The sequence below is a fragment of the Misgurnus anguillicaudatus genome, chromosome 8, assembly GCF_027580225.2.
Source record: "Misgurnus anguillicaudatus chromosome 8, ASM2758022v2, whole genome shotgun sequence".
NCBI classification, from domain to species: Eukaryota; Metazoa; Chordata; class Actinopteri; order Cypriniformes; family Cobitidae; genus Misgurnus; species Misgurnus anguillicaudatus.
Genome location: NC_073344.2, coordinates 19,232,418 through 19,252,924, shown reverse-complemented (window position 1 = coordinate 19,252,924; position 20,507 = coordinate 19,232,418). Strand labels below are relative to the sequence as shown.

Here is a 20,507-nt window from a genome sequence, read left to right as displayed (position 1 = left end):
CATTTATCTCCAGATCACATTTTTCTTATCTCTGAATTTAAACAGTAACAGAAAGTGGTAGCATAGGGGCGTGCCACAATTTTTTTTGCTAAGGTTTGCATATGGTGGTGTGTTCTCAATGACAGTTTTCCTAAAATTATATCCTATTATATTAGGAAATACCCCAGTATATTGTCGTGCTTTACAGCACCGCAAAATATTGTAACACATCACACCAGAACCCCTGTCATACGTATCATACAGCAAGATTCTTGCTAATACACAGCCCTAATGGTAACCACTTGAAACACAGTAACATCTCAGAGTTGACTGTTTTAAGTCAATCATACAGTTAAATACTGTAAAGTTGTTTATCTTTTCCTGCATGCATTGCTTTTTATTTTTGTAAAATCATGTTGCTGCGGAGCACCTGGACCTCCTCTGAGGCTAAGGTTTGTCTAGAAGCATGTCTGCGTGACCTTGTCTTCATTTAGACACGGCTGACTGCGGCCGAGATCCATACGATCCGTTGGCGTTCAGTCAAAGCATACTTAATATCTTCCCAAACAATTACAGACCTCAGCAAAAAATGCCCTTATGTTGTGATAAATGGTGCATTACGCTGTTGTTCTGTATGCATCTTAATAATCAATTCAGTTTATGGACGTTTGCTCTAGCCATAGACCATTAGTGCAGAAGCTACAGCACTTTTATACGACTTATATTATGTTGCTGATGAAACTATACAGCAGCATTTGTGCTAATATTACAACTTTCTACAGTATGAAAAGATATGCGGTCTCCATCAGATACTTTTAGTATAAACTCTAATGGATTTTAATAGATCAGCGCTTTACTCAAAGCTTGTTGGTTACTGTAACCCAGTTTACACCTGGTTATCTTAACAGCAAGTACAATATTAGAAGTGGAAATTGTTAGGAACTTTGATGACATTTCATTTTAATTCAATAAACAATAACGTGAATATAAAATTATTCCTGATGCATCTGACAGATCTTTGACTATTTGACTATTTTTTCAAGCATCCTTGCCAGACTGACTTGGCAACGGTTCTCAAACTGGGGGTGGGAACGATATGGTGCCACGGTGCCCCAGTTTTATGACAATATTATAAAATACATTAATTTATCATAAATTTAGGGGTCATTAAACCTATTTGTGTATTGCCTTTGTGCAATTTAATATGTTTTGATCAATTCAAATTGTAAGTTTGAAATAGTTTTATGTCATGAATTTTGTTTGGGGGCGCGAAGGGCATGACAAAAAATTTGATAATCATGAACCACTGGGTTAAATTTATGCAAAAATTATTTGTTTGTCCGACCAATGGACCAGCTGTCTAAAAACTAATTCTGGTATAAAGTTTTTTTTTTATTCTATGGGAAGCCTGTGTAAAGATTTTGTATTAAAGTACTGAAATATATGCACCAACCGAAGCCAAGTAATGTCTTTCCAAGAAAAATCACACAGCTGCACAAGACGTCACTGAGCATCTTCAGTATGCCTGGTGTCAAAATGCAGCGGCATGCTGATGTAATGTGATTTGTGCAGGAAATCAGATAGTCTCACCTTAAATCTCGACAAAATCCAATCACAAGCGGTCGCTTGAGACACCAGACAGATGGCGTTTTAGACTCATCAAAATTGCAGTCTGTCATGTCTCAACACAGGATGACCTGCGATGCATGTGAACATTCATTACATTGCATTCAATCTAGCTGATTTTTTAATGATGACAATGCTTTATCTAAACATCTCCTAATAAAGAAATCAGAACAGAGATAACTAAGGGGGCGTGTACACCAAAGTGTTAAACGCAGCTGAAAAAGCCAGGCAGATGCCAACTGTGGGTGCGTGCCAGCATTTCTTCAGCTGGGCGCTTTGGTTGCTATGAGACTTCTGTTCTGTTTATCAGTCGTTGTACGATGCACCGGTTGGTTATTGTGGTGTTTGTCCCGCCCCTCCTGCGCTGTGATTGGACAGCTGAGTGACATTGACGAACTTAGCGTTTCACCCAAACATGGCGTTTTTGAAAAGCACCGCGGTCCATTGGCAACAATTGAAAGGCGTAACCGCCTTGGTATACACACCCCCTTACTGATGACCCGCTCAGTAAAATATTTAGCTTCCCTGACAATACAACTATAGACAAGATTTGGATTTACAAGGGGTTTCACGCCCTGCAACTGTAGTTTCATACACTGATCAAGAATGTCTACAATCCATCTTCAAACAAGTCAGACCTGAATGAAAGATGAGCAATGCGAGAAGTATTTGTTGCTAGATCACATACTTCATCGTATCGATGAGTTTCAAACACACCTCACAGGCAGAACGAAAAAAAAATAACACTACACATTGCAAGAGCTCTGTTCCCATTAAAATGTTCAGCATGTTTAATGTTCAACCGATGAGAAGCCCCATTGACTTACATTGTAGGAAAAAAGAATACAATGTAAGTCAATAGGGCTTCTGATCGGTTAAGTTAAAAAGTTCCTCAAAATATCTTCCTTTGTATTCATCAGAACAAAGGAATGTATACAAGTTTGTAACAACATGAGAGTGAGTAAATGATGACATCATTTTCATTTTTGGGTGAACTATTCCTTTAACTCATTCCCCGCCAGCCTTTTTTTTTGAAAAGTTGCCAGCCAGTGTTTTTTTGTGATTTTCATAAGTTTCTCAAAATGCCTTTTAGGTAGATTTTCTTCTAAAAATATGTAAAAATACAAATATGTAAAATAAAAGAACATACCCTCTGCTTTCAATCAAACAATAAACAAACAAACAAAACAAAATGGGAAAAAACGTTTCATCCTATCTTTATTTTTTTTTCTGTTTCTCTTAAATATGTGTATTTTTCTTTAAAAATACAAAATATTTAGCAAAAAGCTAAAAATAATTGCATTTTTGTAAAGGAATTTTGTTAGAGATCAGATTTATAATGATTATCAAAACATACACAGAGTTTAAAATTTATAAAGAATTTTTTGCTTCCGTTTTTTTATAAATTGGGTAAGAGCGGCATATAGTAAATCATCGCGGTTACAGATTACCATAAAAACTCATCAGGAACACTTTTTTTCAGGCAAATGTTTTCTCTTAATTGACGAGATAACTTGTGAGTGGCGGGGGGAGTTAAAAGTAGTCAATATGACTTATGCTTCAGTTTTCTGAAAACATAGCTTTGTGTTTTTCCTTTTGGGTTCAACACCAAACCATACTAGCCGGGTTCCCATGGGTCCTAGAAATCCTTCAAAATGTTTGTGAATCCGGGGGGTTCAAGGCACTGGGAAGTTTTTGAAAATATACATCCATGTGAATCTATTTTATGCAAGAAGTTTTTTAGATAGAAAAAATCCATATTATTCCACGTGTACTGTAGGATAATTTCTAGACTTTTTAGCACACGTGCTAAACTGTTCGCTTTAAATGCTTATATCTTCTGTATGCGAATGTTGATTCATACCAAAATGCTTTTTGCACAGTTGTGTTTGACACATAAAACGTCTCGGGTTACGTATGTAACTGTTGTTCCCTGAGAAGGGAACGAGACGCTGCGTCTCCCTTGCCATACTTCCTGCGTCCTTGTAACACCGTCTTTGGCAATATTTCAGATAGCGATATACTTCCTAGCTCTCGTGTCACCCTGTCTTTGTCGTTAAGCCTCACCATTGGTTGAATTTGATATACACATTCAGACACACTTACCCCTGGAGGCGTCCCCAAAGTGTCACCGGAGTGACGCAGCGCGAGTTCCCTCAAAGGGAACTGTAAAAATGTATCTTAAAAGGTAACATGATGTAACCTGTCCCCAAAATACAATGGGGTATTTGGCAATTACCAATGGTATAAGATCTGCATAATGAACCTGCATCATTAGATATGGCTGTAACAGATGAAAATATAAGCACGAGTAAGCACAAAGGTTAATCTCTTTTCATCAGTGTCTGTTAATGCACTGTTTATAGGTGGACAGCATGCTAAAGATACAGTCAATTTGTGGCCCTTATTATGCAGCCATTTATATTTAAGGATGTAGATGCGGGTTTCTTCTCCACACAATAAATCCTAATAAGAATTTAGGCACTTAAGCTGCTATTAAAAAGAAGATATATTAAGTCAAAGCATATAAATGCTTTCAGGTTTTTAAATTGTGTGCGCTTAGTTAAATTTAAGAAAAGGTTTAGTATCATTTGCTTGCATACTTATTGTTAATATTATGATAATTTGTTATACAAACCAAATTTTCAAGTGTAGGATCTATTTTGGGGGGCACGTAGGTGTATGAAAAACGATCTAGAATCGTACTTTAATTTATGTACATACATAAAGATGCATATCTTATCTCTTTTATCATGTAATACAGTATTGGCCAAGGATGGTGCTTTTCTTGGTGGCTTGATTCAATGAGATTATAGCAGAGCATCAGGTGACGTTAGACTTGTGTCATGATGTTAAGATCTGATTCTGATTGATTCAGATGTGTGATTGGACTATCAGGTTTCATAGTATGTCATTAAAGCTGGACTCTTTTAGCGGGAATGGGCTCTCAGCAGTTATACTCATGGGAGTGCAACAGAAAGGCTGTGATCTTGCGAAAAGGAGTGCAGAGCTGTTTTAAAAAATGTTTTTTTGCTTTCTTTATTAATGTACTTCAGTATTACTATTTCTAGTTTGAATCAACTTGTGCTATAGACTTTGAATTGTGTGGCCTGTTGAGGAAAGATGTGCTATGACTTAAACTATGACCTTAAAAGCCACTTAATTATTCATACTCACTATATATATATACATATATATTTAGAATATAGTAAACTATAAAATAACACAAATATAACTATTATTGAGGCCTACACACCAAACGCAAATACAATGGTTTGCGGGAGTAGATTACATAAAAAGTCAACGCAAAACGCGAATAGACGTGAGTCGCGCGGGGCGATGCGAATGCCACAAATTGAGTGGCACTATTGCTGCAAAATCACGTGCTATTCGCCTCAAACGCATCTTCGCAATCAAGCAAAAAATTTGCATGACACAAAGTTAAATCCCATAATTAATCACAATTTTATATTTTAGCGTCTTCAATGTATTTATCCCTTGTCTTGATTTTCAAAAAGAAGATCAGTGTTTGAGGTTTTGAAGGAGATCACATCTATTCTGGGCTCATATTGGCTGTTTTATCATAATTTTATGGTCTAAGTCACCTATTTTAAACAATGTTAACTCTTTCCCCCTTAAGAGAAAACAATTGCATGAAAAAATAACGCGTTCCTGATGAGTTTTTATGGTTATCTTTAATACTGCGATTATCCACTAAATGGCGCACTTATCCAATTTATAAAAAAAACTGAAGCAAAAAATTGTTATTAAAAATTATAATTATTATTAAAATTATTATAGAAAATATTATTAAAAATTAAAGTTTTGATAATCGTTCTGAATTTGATCTCTAACAAAATTTCTTCACAAAAATGCAATTATTTATTTTTTTGCCAAGAAAGATAGAAAGAAAAATACCCATTTTAAAATAATTTATAAACAGAGAAAAAATATAGATAGTATGAAATGGTTTTTTTCTGTTTTGTTTGTTTGTTTATTGTTTGTTTGAAAGAAGAGGGTCTGTTCTTTCATTTGATTTATGTTTATATATTTTTAGAAGAAAAATTTCCTGAAAGGCATTTTGTGAAACTTACAATAAATGTTGGTGGGCAACTTTAAAAAAAAAAAGGCTGGGGGGAATGAGTTAATTTGTAAATGTAAATTAAAAATTTGGTTTTGTATTCAAAGAAAAATGTATATGTTGGCTGTTATATATTGTTTCACTAATTGTAAACATTCAGCCATATACCTTTAAAGTCCCTAAGAACCAGAAGTCATGATCGGCTTTACTTCCGTGTTGTGACGTATTTCAGAGTGAAAGGAATATCACGCAAGGAAAATAGTGGGCATGGCTTGTGTTTTCCACTGTGCTTTGATTGGCTATAGAAAACTAGGCGTTTCATTTAGAAATGGCAGCAGACTGACAGGTGGAGGGGGCGGAGTTAACGGATGCTCCCATCCAAGCCGTCTCTGATGTCATCAGAGAATGTTCGCCACAATAAGTCAGAAGTACATGTTCAGATTTTGATTGAAGTTAGGGCTGGGCGATTTCCCGATTTTTTTCTAATTTACATTTTGACGCAAATTTAATTTGATTTAAATCTGGGAATCGAGATTTTGAATGGAACAGTCGAAGTGAAAATGAAAAGGCAGCCGCCCAGGCAAAATTTCAGAACTCCGAAACCAATTAAGTTAGGCTACATTATTTTATGCGCTTTTGTTTTGTATAATAGAGAGCGCTATTATCCCTCTTCGTGCCGCGTTCGCGCTTTCTTTCTCAGCTCTTTTCTTTAAAAGCAACAAACAAAAGTACAGATGACTGAAACCAAAATAAAAGTAAAATGAATTACACAAATAAATTGTTTATAATAAACACTGCAATATTACATAAAAAAAATAAGATTTGTCAGTTTTAAACTTTGAAGAGTGTAGTGTAATGATGTTTGTTGCCCAATTGATAAAATAATAAAAATCGCACACCATAAAAATATATTTAATATTGGACAGAACACACGTTTTGTTATGAAGAAACCTATGCTTGGAGTTTAACCCAAATGCTGCGTTGTTTACCATTGTTGGTAATTTATAACCCACATTTTTGTCCAATATTTACGGCCCAACATTTTTCGGAGTGCATAAACCTTTTTACAATTTTTAATTGGGACAAGTAGCAACCATTATGAGCACCCTCAGTATTTATAAAAGAAATGTTTGTCAGAACAGACAATAGCAAGGTCATATGTGATGTCACCACTGTTTCAATTGTACTTTAAGCTTTCAGAGTCCTTATTTATAGTACATAGTTTAAACATGAAGCTACCCAGATGCCCGTCACCTCGGTTCATTTTGGGGGTGAGAAAGTGTAGCGTTTCCCTTCAACCTCCAACCCTAAAAACATGAAGGACAGTGGAAGCGCAAATGATGGACCCTAGGGCCATTGGTTTCAGATGGAGCTCTGGTGTGACCTTATTATTTCCCCAATTTTTTTTCTGCGTGCTATCTCTCCTTTGCCCTCCTTCCTCTGGGTTTCTCGCCAAACTGTTTCTATTATTGGTCAGCGTTCACATTGAGCCATCAGATGCTACCGCCTGACCCAAAGTGGCAGTAGCAGCCTATATAGCTCGTTCTCTCTTCCTCTCCCTGACTCTATCATTCTTCCGTTTAATCAAAATCACAGCTTATATTATAGACATATTGGATTTCAAAACCCACTCATGAGTGTTTACAGTATGTGTATGTGGTTATCGTATCTCTCCCAAAGTCAAGTGGTCTTCTCATTGTGGTTGTTGCTATGGGTTACGTCCCCTCCGGGCGAGTCAGAGGCCAGTGGTGCTGAAAAGATGCGAGGCTGTTTTCACGATGCTTAGTGTGTGGATGTGTCCGTTCTTGTTTTATATGCTAGAATATGGTGTTATTTCGAATACTTTGGGGTAGTTTGTGGTCATAATGTGCTTAACATATTAGTTTATTTGTCTCACAGACCATCCAGCATCACGAAAGGGAAGTTTTATAAAACAGTACATTTAATATTTAAGCATTAGAAATACTACTGTGACTAAAGAGCTTACACATACTGCTGTATTGACTAAAACATAAACAAATGATTTAGTTAATCACCAATACGTTTATTTTAGGTCACTAACCATACATTGGGTGGTTGGTGCTCTAATAAATTTGTTAGCACTGTAAATATTGACTGATTATCCACAGGAATGGTAATGGTTTGATTCAGATGGTATTAATATTGCATGTTCTTATTGCCAATGTATGTGTGATTTGTTATACCTATTATTTTTACATTGCTCAGAATGCTTAAGGGCATGCCTGTAGTGTGTATGGATTTGTGTGTTCATAAATGGATGTAAATGTTTAATGCAAGAGTTTTATTTGTGCCTTGTTATGTGATCGTACGCAACGACTGTATTGGGAATACCATACATGTATTTTCTACCATTTGCTGCAGTCTACAGTATGTATATTGTGCACATTATGTACGTTTTCCCAGATGACCTACTACGTATAATGACCAAAACAGCCTACAGCCCTGTATCCCAGAATGCAATGCGGTTGAATTTTTTTTACACATTTGGCAGATGCTTTTGTCCAAAGCCACTTACAGTCCATTCAATATTCAGCGGGGAAAATAAGTATTTGACACATCAGCAATTTTTATCAGTAAGGGGATTTGGCTATTGGGCTAATTGGGCTATTGACAGAAAATTTCCACCAGATGTAGCCATCAAGCCAAATATTGAATTCATACAAAGATATCAGAACATTTAAGTATACAAGTTGAGTCATAATAAATAAAATGAAATGACACAGGGAATAAGTATTGAACACATGCAGAGAACAAGGTGCAAAATGGCATAGAAAGCCAGGAGATCACCTGAAATCTGTCAGTATTGAGAGAGAAACCCTGCCCCCTATCAGTACTAATTCATATCACCTGTAGTCCTAATTGATGGCCTATAAAGGCTTCTCGTTACCCAGGAGGCACACAGGAAAGACTTCATGATGGGTGAAAGCAAAGAACTCTCTCAAGATCTTCGTAATCTATTTTTCTCTGTTTATAAACTCTTAATTATGGGTATTTTTCTTCAAAAATAAAAAAATTGAGCAAAAAGCTGAAATAATTGCATTTTTTTAAAGGAATTTAGTTAGAGATCAAATTCAGAATTATCATCAAAACGTACACGAGGTGTAAAATTAATAAATAAGTTTTGGCTTCCGTTTTTTATAAATTGGGTAAGAGCGACATCTAATGGATAATCGCGGTATTACAGATTACCATAAAAAGGCAAATGTTTTCTCTTAATTGACGAGATAACTTGTCAATGCCGGGGAACGAATAAAAAAAACCTATGGGTGACGTCACGGACACTATGTCCATATTTTTGTCCTACATTGTAAAAAGTGAATGTTGGATTTTCTTAAAAAATACTTCAATTGGTAAATTTAAGTTGTTAAGCTTAATTTTTGTAGGTTTTACCAATTCCAGTAAATTTTAAAATGTTTTTTTTTACCTTTTTTAAAGTGAGAACATTAAAGTTGAATTTGCAATTTTTTAAGTAGATCCAACTTTCACTTTTTACAGTGTGGGTTCGAAACCAAGACCTCCCTTTACCAGGAGTAATTTTTTATTATTTTAATATCTCTTTTTTATCATTTTGTAGTTTTTTTTATTTTTTTGTGAGTAAATGCATGCTCGCTGAATTCAAAATGTGGAGGTCATGTGTCTGCAATCCAGCACATATCATTAGACAACAGTAGGTATTCAGATTTACATGTGTAGTTTGTTAACAGTACACTATTATAGTATGACATAACCTGTATAGGTGTGCATGTGTTCATGATAAAGGTATGGCAAGATTTTTCTTGTTGGGAATGAATGTGTACAAGACAACTTTGCATACTTCTGGCTACATCTGTGCGTAGCAAGCTACAGAAAACCGGCTTGGCCTGTTCCTAAAACCTGTGTATTTTGAGGGAGTCTCTTGTTCCACTTGCATAAATCCGAAGACAATGAGTTGGCAAGACAAATTCTTATGTAAAACATTTCGGAATTTTCTCTTTGTTGTGAGATAACTGTAAACCGCCTGTGTCAACAAGAAAATAATCAACTTCATGTGTTTCATTCCCTGCAGGTGTTTAGGTTTGTTCAACATTTGTTAGCACGGCGACAGAATATGGTTATCAGTTGTGTTTTAATGCACAAGAGGTGCTTGCATTGACAGTTCGGTAATAAGCAAGAGTGACGATTGCATTCTGTACCCAAAATTAATCATTTGATGCTTTTCGAGAGTGAGTTTGTTAGACCTGTATTGTGAACAAAACTGTAACGCAGAAGCCACCCAAACACACGTGAGACAGGAGCTGTATGTCATCATATACTGTAGTTGTTGCTATTTTTCACAGATGGTGTTCCCAAAAGTTTTGTGGTATTTGCACAATCCAAATGCCATGCTGTACACCAGGGGTCTCCAGTCCTGTGCTGGAGGGCCGCCGTCCTGCAGAGCTTTGCGACAACCTTCATCAAACACACCTGCATGGGATGACTTTGATTTGCTGGTTCAGATGTGTTTGAACAGGGCTGTAGATAAACTCAGCTGAACAATGACCATTCAAGCAGCTGTTATAAATGAAAGTACATAAAGAAAAAAACATTCAAAAGATTTGACAAATGAACTTTTGAACTGCCATGATTGGACTTGTATATAAAATAACATTGTTGGTAATAATAAGACTTTTTAGTGTTATTCAGATCATCTGTGATTATTTATTTTAGTCTAAGTCACTATATGATTACAGGCAATATTTAGGACATTTACACAAATAAAACGGGGCTTTTTTATTTGTTCTAGCCACTCCTGTAGCTATTGTAGGAACAGGACGGTTTATGACTCACACCTGTTAATAAATATAGTAGTCAGTTTCATTTACCTATTGTGTTCATTTAGTCTATAGCTTGCATTCATTGATAATTAAATTGCACGGAGATTCCAGCATTATATTATTAAAAGAATTTACTGTAACACTTTACAATAAGGTTGTATAAGTAAGCATTAGTGAATGCATTAACATAAACAAACAATGAACAATATAGTTTTTCAACATATTTTAAAGAGCATCTATTGTCCGATTCACAATTTTACATTTCCTTTATTGTGTATTAGTACATGTTTACGATATGCAAAAGGTTCATACCCCAAAGTAAACGATGACGCGAGTTATCGTCTCCAATATGAATCTCTTTTCTTGGACTACAACAAACACATGGATTGTAGGCAACAGTTTACTTCCTGGGATTGGTGATGTTGTAAAGACCGACATTATCATAATTCCTCCCGCTTCGGACTCACAGCCTCTAAGTAAACTCCTGTTAGCATTGCATTGTGAACGAATCTTTCAAACATGGTAAGGACACGCATTTCTGGCTGACGTCAGAGGTATTCAGACCAATCACAACGTACAGATTAGCTGGACAATCAGGGACACAGAGCTTTTCAAATCTGTGCATTTTAGGAAGAAAAATGTACGGTATGTAGAAAATAATCACGGAAATGCGGAAACATTATATTATACCAAATACACAAAATAATGTTTTTTTAATTGTTGTTATCAGTTACAATGCTTGATTTTATAAATGTATTTGTAAATGTCGAAATTAACATAAACTAGTATTAATCGTATAATTGTTGTTTATTGTTAGTTCATGCAGTGACTAATCGTTAACAAATACAACCTAAAGTTTTACCGAGTGTACTTTATTTGCTTTACAAGTAGTGTTTGTTTTAATGCTTCTGTAACATCATGTTTGGGTTGATTATTAGTGATAAACTGAAATGAAAATTCTGGGCAGAAACCGAAAAATTCTGGAAGGACTTGCCTAAAAACCGAAACCTGAAAATGACGTAAAAAAATTATATATATATTATATATATATATTAGGGCTGTCAATAGAATAAAAAATATTTAATCGATTAATCGCATGATTTCATGAGTTAACTCGCGATTAATCGCAAATTAATCGCACATTTTTATCTGTTCTAAATTTACCTAAATGTAACACTTTTCAAGTTTTTAATGCTCTAATCAGCATGGATTTGGATAATATATGCTATATGCAAATGCATGTCTACAACAGCCTGTTTACATTTTCAACAGAACCATCAGCTATAGTCTATACATGATTTTGCCTTTAGAAGACCTTGTTCTTTCTCCATTTCTGTTTGCTGCTGCATCATTTGTGACCTGTTCTGGCAAATTGAGTTGGGATGAGCAAATTTTCAAAAATGTGTCATTTATATTTTAACATTCTCTATTAAAAAACTTCAAAACAATTGAAACAATTGTTGGAATCTGACAAAGCATGACAGAACTATACCTGTTAATGCAGAGCAAAAACAATATACACTGTAAAAAATAAATTGTTGGCTCAATGAATTATTTTTTAGTAACTAGTTCCACAGAAATTTTACGTTCACTGAATTTCTGTCTCCAAAGTGTTTCCTGGATTGATGTTTTTTAGTTGGCCCAAATTTGACTCAAATATAAAAAAGTATGTTGGCTCAATTAGCTTTATAGTTCATTCAACTAAAATGTTTTAATCAGTTGAATCTTTAAAAACTTACAGCAAAGACTCTGTCAATTAAAATTTAAGTATTCACTCAATGTTTTATGTGTTACTTCAATTAATATTTATTATTTGGGATTTTTTTAATAACATTTTTAAATTATTTATCAAATAATTTATGCTGGTGTTGTAAACAAAATAATTAACTTCAGTCACATAAAAACAAAAGCTTTTTATTCACTTATCATACAGACTGAACATACAGAATTAAGTCTTAAAATAGAGGGCATAAAACAGTCCAAAAAGCCTCCAAAGTCAGTCAGAACATCTCCAGGGCCATTTAGGAGACTTTCCTCAGCCAGTCCAAGCGGAGACTGTCTCGCTATGTATCCCTCTGAGGAATATAAACACACAAACATACATAAATACATGTTTAATATAATAAAGCTTGACGGTGAAAGACTTTATTCCCTAAATAACGTTAATGTTAGGCCAAATTTCCCTCAGACATCATCACACATAATTAAACACTATTGGGCGGTTTTCTCGGACAGGGCTTTTCACTGACTAAAATAACTTACTGACATCTCTTAACATATGAGTGCTATTGTTTTGTCTCAAAATGCACGCCAGTATTGTATTATATAAGGTTTGTTTGTAAAAATGTCCCAATTATAATAAAGACCGAGTTCTAAACTCCGGTAAACCAACCCTATATCCAGGCTTTTTATCTTAACTAAAATAGCTCCACTTTACTTCGGTCACATAACATAACACACTTCTAATATATCTTTACAAAAATATAATTACAAAAACGTCGAGTATTTGCGTCTTTGCCAATTAATATATTCTAAAATTAACATTTAATTACAAACACTTACCTGACGTGAACTTGAGGAAACGGCTGACTTGGGTCCTTCCTTGTGTGAAACAGTAAGTGATTCCAGCTGTTGCGTGCGGATTGATCTCAGATGAAATGTCCTGTGATCCAGATCCTTCCGAGTTAAAACATTTTAAATTCAAAATACACAGACGCACGCCCATACATACATACATACATGCACACGCGCGAGGACGCGTGCGCGCACACACGCACGCACACGGGTACACACACGGGTATATTTAGAAGTTTTAAGATTGTTATGATATTGGGACTATTTCTCCACTCGCACCTTCAGCTCTGAAGTTCAAATTCGCAGGCAGTACGCAGTCCGATTATAACGAATGTGAAAGATATGAAATATCATTCAACAGCGATATCATTTAAGTGCAATCCTAAAATATGATTTAAAACATACCGGTAAACCTTTTATTATTAAGTATAAGAAATTAAAATGAATTAAATCGCATGTTTAAACGCCACAGAGATATCAGAGCCAGCAGTCGATTTCTGATGGGCTTGCCGAGGTGAGGCTGCGCTGGGCGGGGTGTGAGCGCTTAAGTGTCTGTGATTTTCTGGAGCTCTTCTGGAGCTCATCTCCGTCCGAAAGTGTCCGAGCACATTTTTAAATAGACGCTATCTATATTAACCGACCGCATATTTAAACTTAAAGCACATACATTCACGCCTGAACAACTCTTAAAATTACATTTTGTTACCAAATAACAGTAATATTATGAGCATTTTGTTGTCAGGAAACATAGCTGTCATAAGTCCACATATTGACCAGATTTGTCTTAATTAGTTCAGTCAGCATAGCCATTCTGAATGTTGACTGAATTTGAAAATAACCATTCACTTAATGTTTTAAACACAGATTTATCTAGACTTAAAATAATATGTCTACTCAACTAAGCCCAAACAAGAAAATTGGTTTAACTTATATATTTTTGCCCTTCCAACATTTCATTAATTGGATTTTTTACAGTGTATATATATACATATATGTTTTTATTTTATTGTTTAATTTTGACATTAAGACAGACTACTTTAAGATGTAGGCTAATGGAAGGGTTTAATATAATGATACACAACAGACACTTTCCCTTAACAATTAACCAAACATTTACTTCAGATATAACAGATTATAGGTCATACCTGCGTGAATTCTTGTCAAAACAGATATTTTTAAAACTGTAATTTTGTGTTAGATGTCTATATATATCTGGGTCACGCACTCGCTCGTTTGTGTGCATGCGCTTCAGACGTCTGCGTCAGACATCGCTTTTGAGCCTTGTCACTCTTAATAACTCTTTTAACATCAATCAGATCCCGAACTTTATCTCTCTTAATAATTATTTTAACGTCAAGAAAGTCCTGCAGTCTATTTTCTATAATTTCTGAATGCTTTAAAAACTAAACTAAAAAGTGAAAGAAGACGCATCTTTGCTTTATATGGATTTGGGACACCTCACAGAAAACGTGCAGATAAAGATCATTTTAGATATTTAATGACCATTTAGAGCATTGGATTCGCTAGACGAGAGCTTAATGTTCTTATTTTTATGAAAAGCTCCGACTCATCTAGACAGCGCGGGTCACTTGCTGCGTCTCGATTCATCCAGCTGTGGGTCAAACAGAAATGTCATGTTGCGTTAATCGCGCGTTAATAAAATGAGTGCCGTTAAAATGAATTTGCGTTAAATTCATATATTTTGTTTATTTTTGTTATTATTAGACTTTTAAGTTTCATTAATTTGGTGAATCTGAGTTGGACAAACTACAATCCAATAAAATAAATCACACTTTTTTTTATAACAGACCCAAGTTGGACGAAAATGAAACAATACTAAATATTATACTACGGGTCTGTTGAATGCTTGAATCTGATTGGCTGATGAACGTTCTGAGGTGTGCAATAATTTTATGGTAAATGCACGACGAACGAAGTTCCAGGCAGCTCTCTTGACCGCATTACAGTTCCATATCACTTTGGATAGTTAACTGTAATAATGACCATTTGCACTACTAACACAATGCTCTACCGATTGAGCTACAACAACAGCGTCTGCTTTGGACTCCCATTTCTAGTTATTGCTCTTCAATACCTTTTACATGCCATGGACTATTTACACACCAGAAGATGCACAACACATTTAAAAATGCATTCTCATCATTTAAATTGCCTCTATACGAGCTATTTTTGAACAGCGACAAAATATTGTCCATGAACTTGGAAATTGTTTCATAAAATACTGTCTTATCACTCGCCGCTCTGATGTCCTTGAGAGCTGTTATCTGTCACTCCTGGCTGGGCAGAAGCCGCTTCATCACAAAGGTGCCCTTAAATGTGCCATTTTATGGACAGCATCAAAAAACCTCTTATCTATCCACCACCAACTTTATTATGCATGAAACCTGCTTGTAACCTGTAACCTTTAAAAGTTTAACTGAACAGGATTTATTATTATTATTATTCACATCTCAATGACGGTCACATCTAAAGACTCAATCACACATCGAAATGTGAAGCAAATCTTTTAAAAATTAGCAAAAAATGAAAAACAAACAAGATGCGTTTCCATCGAGTGAATGACGGTGGTATGGCTAACCTAATAACCAGCAGTATATAAAACAAGGCACGCTTAGAAAATGGACTTAGACAGGACTGCATTTAGTTACGATTTGGGTTGTTATAAATTCACTATTGCCAAACTGAATGCTGTGCACAGAAGAAGAAATGCTGAATTTTTGATGCAGGCACTAGCAGCAAGGGCATTACGACGACCTTGAGACCCATATATGGTAAAGACGACGTCAGCTAATACAGATCGAATTTATTCTGCAAATGCGTTTCCATCTCCCACTATTCACATTTACGCTTTTTCACAAGACAAAAACTACCTTAAGCGAGCGTAAAAACATATTTGCAAATTAAGTAAAACTTGGTGTTTCCATCATTTGTTGCTGATGCATTCTTTAAAATGCGCATAAAATATGTGTGTTGGAAATCCAGCTATAGACACACGTGTATGTAGGCACTGCCCATTTCCTTATACACAACATACACTTTAATATATGCACCAATATATAGCCTGCTTTATGTATATAAAGTTTAAAGGAAAACACCACTGTTTTTCAATATTTTACTATGTTCTTACCTCGATTTAGACGAATGAATACATACCTATCTTTTTTTAATGCGTGCACTTAATCTTTGTACAGCGAGTCGTGAATGTGTTAGCATTTAGCCTAGCCCCATTCATTCCTTAGGATCCAAACAGGGATGAATTTAGAAGCCACCAAACACTTCCATGTTTTTCCTATTTAAAGACTGTTACATGAGTAGTTACACAAGTAAGTATGGTGGCACAAAACGATTTTTTTAAGCGGATAAAAAATGAGAACTATATTGTTTGGCGGAAGAGCACTTAATTTGCAATACTTCAGCCTCGACATGCAGTAACATCATCACTCCTGACTACTCCACCTCTCGCTAAAATTTCCATTAATATTACTGTGCCCGATGCTGAAGTGCTGCAAACTAAGTGCTATTCCGCCATACAGTATAGTTCTCATTTTTTAGCTATGTTAATTTGACTAAGTTGAGGTAAGAACATAGTAAATAATAGAAAAACGGTGGTGTTTTCTACGGAGCCCCTAAGGGGACATGGAGCAAAAATTTAAATAAAGTTTAGTTTAGATAGTTTCACGTGCTCACTCGATAGTTTCACCTGCTCACTCGATAGTTTCACGTGGTCACTCGTTACTTTCACGTGCTCCCTCGATAGTTTCACGTGCTCACGCGATAGTTTCACGTGCTCACGCGATAGTTTCACGTGCTCACGCGATAGTTTCAGGTGCGCAAGCTAAAGTTTCAGGTGCGCACGCGATAGTTTCAGGTGCGCACGCGATAGTTTCACGTGCGCACGCGATAGTTTCACGTGCGCACGCGATAGTTTCACGTGCGCACGCGATAGTTTCACGTGCGCACGCGAAACAAAACTTTATTTAATTATTGCTCCATCTCCCCTTAGGGGCTCCGTACAAAACACCACCATTTTTCAATATTTTACTATGTTCTTAAAAAATTCTGCACATGAAAGTTTCACGTGAGCACATAAAACTAAACTTTAGATTTTTTTACTCCAATGTCACCTTAGGGGCTTGGTAGTTTTCCTTCAAAACATCACAGTAAAAACAAAAAAGCTAAAAATGTACGCAGACTAGTTGACACAACAAATTGACTACTGTGTTCTTGGAAGATTACTGACTAGTCAATCATAGCAACCCATTGGTAGCACACACACACCTCCAAGCTATGGCTAATAATCTTTCCTCCTTAAGTGCTTGTTGACCATCTGTGTGGTATGATAGAGTTGGAACACTTCTAAACGGAGCGAGAGAGAGAGAGAGAGAGAGAGAGAGTGAAGCGAGAAAAGTCCAGAAGCATTACTGTGTTTGATGGGATGCAAGCAACACCACATGTGTGCCTTAAAAGAGGATTTATTCCGATTTAAAGACATTCCTAAAAGAGACATCCAACCCCCTATACACTCTTACAAACACGCACACAACATACAAATAGCAGCCAGACACAGAGATGCATAAACATTTGTATTCAGGCTATTATGACTATATCCTCACCAGGTGAAACATGGAGTAGACAGGGTTCCAGCGTTAAGTCTAAACGAATCTGACGAACACATACTACAGCCCACACAAACAAACACAGCAATGGTACTGGGTTTGATGTGTTATAGTGATTAAATTGTTTTTTGTACTTGTGTGAGTAATACAGGTGGTAATTTATAGGAATGGAAGGAGTGATTTAGCCGAGATGAAAGGAAGATGTTTCAAAGAAGCAGGAAAATAGATTTTTGCTTTGTGGAATTCCTAACACACACACAATTACACACACACACACACAGTGTGATCTATTGCTTCCGTAGACACAAAGCATTTGTATGCACAGGTAAAAGGAACGGTATGCTGTTGAGTCGCTGGTTCGCCATTCAAAGAGCCTGTCAGACATTCATAATGCAAAGGGCTAAAAATACTTCAGATGTTCACCCAGCGCACACACAGACACAGCATCTGGAATTCTCCTCATCCCACGAGCTAACCAAGCAACACTGAGTGAACAACAAACATTTTATTAACATTATACAAGTGAATGGTTTTAAAAACATCTTTTATTACAACATCTGAGTTTATTTAGTGAGTTATACTTAACAATGAGGTTTTGTTTATTCGTCATTTACTTTTGTTATCTTTGTATGATTTTTCGAAAAACACTTTGGAAAATGGTTTTTCAAAACACACTTGTAACCAATCAGCAGTAAGGGGCGTGTCTACTAACTGACATTGTTGCCTGGGTTGTGTATGTGTGGGGCTGGTCTATCAAAAGAAAGTCCAGATTCTCTTGGTTTAGGGGCGTGTTTGTTTAAGTGATTTCAAATGGCAACATCCGGCTACCGGCACATCCGGGAACTTGACTGTAAATTTCGTCACCGCCCCTTTTTGGGGGAAAAAACAGACCTTCCATTGACTTCCATTCAAAATAGCGGAAAAAAACAACGTTTTTACACAGCCGGCAGGCGTAAATAACTTATGAAATCACTTAGATTAAACATGTTGAGTAATTATCTGTCCACCCTGCCTGCCATAGAGCGCGAAAGATACATTAACACATTTAATTTGGTCAATATAAAAACATGTCCTTTTCATTCTCCCAGCGTCAAATTTGTGTAACAACGCCATCCAGTGATTGCTGGAAATATCGCTAAGCCAGTTAGTTGTATGACTCAACGGAAAAGTGCACTCATTACTCTAAATATAAAGACATAATATATAAATACGAAGTAACTTTCAAATGCGGAGTAAAATCATTCACTTGCTCCCTGTTGACTCGATGAGGTACGAGTAAATGTCCGGGTAAGACACCTCTGGCCAATAGGGAGCGTTGTTACACAAATTTGATGCTGGGAGAATGAAAGAGACATGTTTTTATACAGACCAAATTAAATATGTTAATGTATCTTTCGCGCTCTATGGCAGGCAGGGTGGACAGATAATCACTCAACATGTTTAATCTGAGTGATTTCATAAGTTATTTACGCCTGCCGGGTGTGTACGAACGTTGCTTTGTTCGGCTATTTTGAATGGAAGCCAATGGAAGGTCTAGTCTGATTTCCCCCAAAAGTGGGCGTGAACCTGTTCAGAGACATTCTATGACGGTGCGGGTTGTGCGTATTGGCTTTTAGAGATCATGCACACCGCCTTTAATGTGAGTTAAAGGGATAGTTCACCCAAAAAATTTGATTCTGTCATCAGTTACTCACTCGCATGTTGTTAGAAATCTTTATAAATTTCTTTGTTCTGAAGAACACAAAGGTAGATATTTTGAGAAATGTTTGTAACCAAACCGTTTGTGGACTCAATTGACTTCCATAGTAGGAAAAAAGAAAGCTTTCAAAGTAAATGGGGTCCACGATCAGTTTGGTTACAAACATTTCTCAAAATATCTTCCTTCGTTTTCATCAGAACAAAGAAATTTATAGAGATTTGTAACAACATGAGAGTGAGTAACTGATGACAGAATCAAATTTTTTGGGTGAACTATCCCTTTAACTCACATTAAAGGCGGGGTGCATGATCTCTGAAAGCCAATACGCACAACCGGCGCAACGTCATAGAATGTCTCTGTCTCTGTTATTATTGACTTACTCTTGAGTTGTATACATTTCTTTGTTGTGCTGAACACAAAAAAAGATATTCTGAGCAATGTTTGTAACCAAACAGTTTTCAAGCACCATTGACTTTCATAGTATTTTGTTTATCTACTATTGAAATCAATGGTGCACCTGCTTGATTACAAATATCTTCCATTGTGTTCAGCAGAACAAAGAAATGTATACAGGTTTTGAACGAAGGGCAACCCTTCCGATCTTTCCGATGAAGCCAATACGGAAGTGATTTAAACTGCAATTCATCGACTGACCGCTAGAGGCTGGCTCCAAAAGGGAATCAATTCCCATAGACCTCCATGTTAAAATACCCATCTTTAGAGCTGGAAAAATATGTTTACAGGCTGGTACAAAAATAATTTTTGGTCTGTATAGCTTATTTCGCCTTTCATGACAACTGGGAAAAGTTTTTGTAACTCATCTGTTTAATTTATAATGAGCCATAATTAAGGGCGTGGCCACTTAAGTGATGGGTGAACTGCCACAACGTCCCGCCTTTTACCCATTTTCAAATATCAGAAAGTGATGTGCGGTGACGCGGTAAGATGGCGACGACAGGCACCGCATTAGCCTGGTCCAACCAGACTCTCGTACATTCATTTCATTTGTACAGAGAGTCTGGCCACGCTCCATTGCAAAGCGTTACTTCCGTTAAGGAGGGTATTCTGTTGAATTTTAAAACTATTGGATCTGCCCA

The 20,507-nt window shown here is 36.1% G+C and overlaps 1 protein-coding gene and 1 long non-coding RNA gene across 2 annotated transcripts in view; one reads left to right on the top strand and one right to left on the bottom strand.

The window, feature by feature from the left end:
- Positions 1–20,507, top strand: part of magi3b (membrane associated guanylate kinase, WW and PDZ domain containing 3b) — a 161,792-nt gene that overhangs the window by 15,565 nt on the left and 125,720 nt on the right. The gene's annotated exons all lie outside the window — the stretch shown is intronic.
- On the bottom strand, positions 12,396–14,054 carry LOC141365711 (uncharacterized). Its single transcript, XR_012370762.1, has 2 exons — positions 13,063–14,054; positions 12,396–12,575 (listed from the first exon to the last, which is right to left on the bottom strand). It is a non-coding gene; the product is annotated as an uncharacterized lncRNA (long non-coding RNA).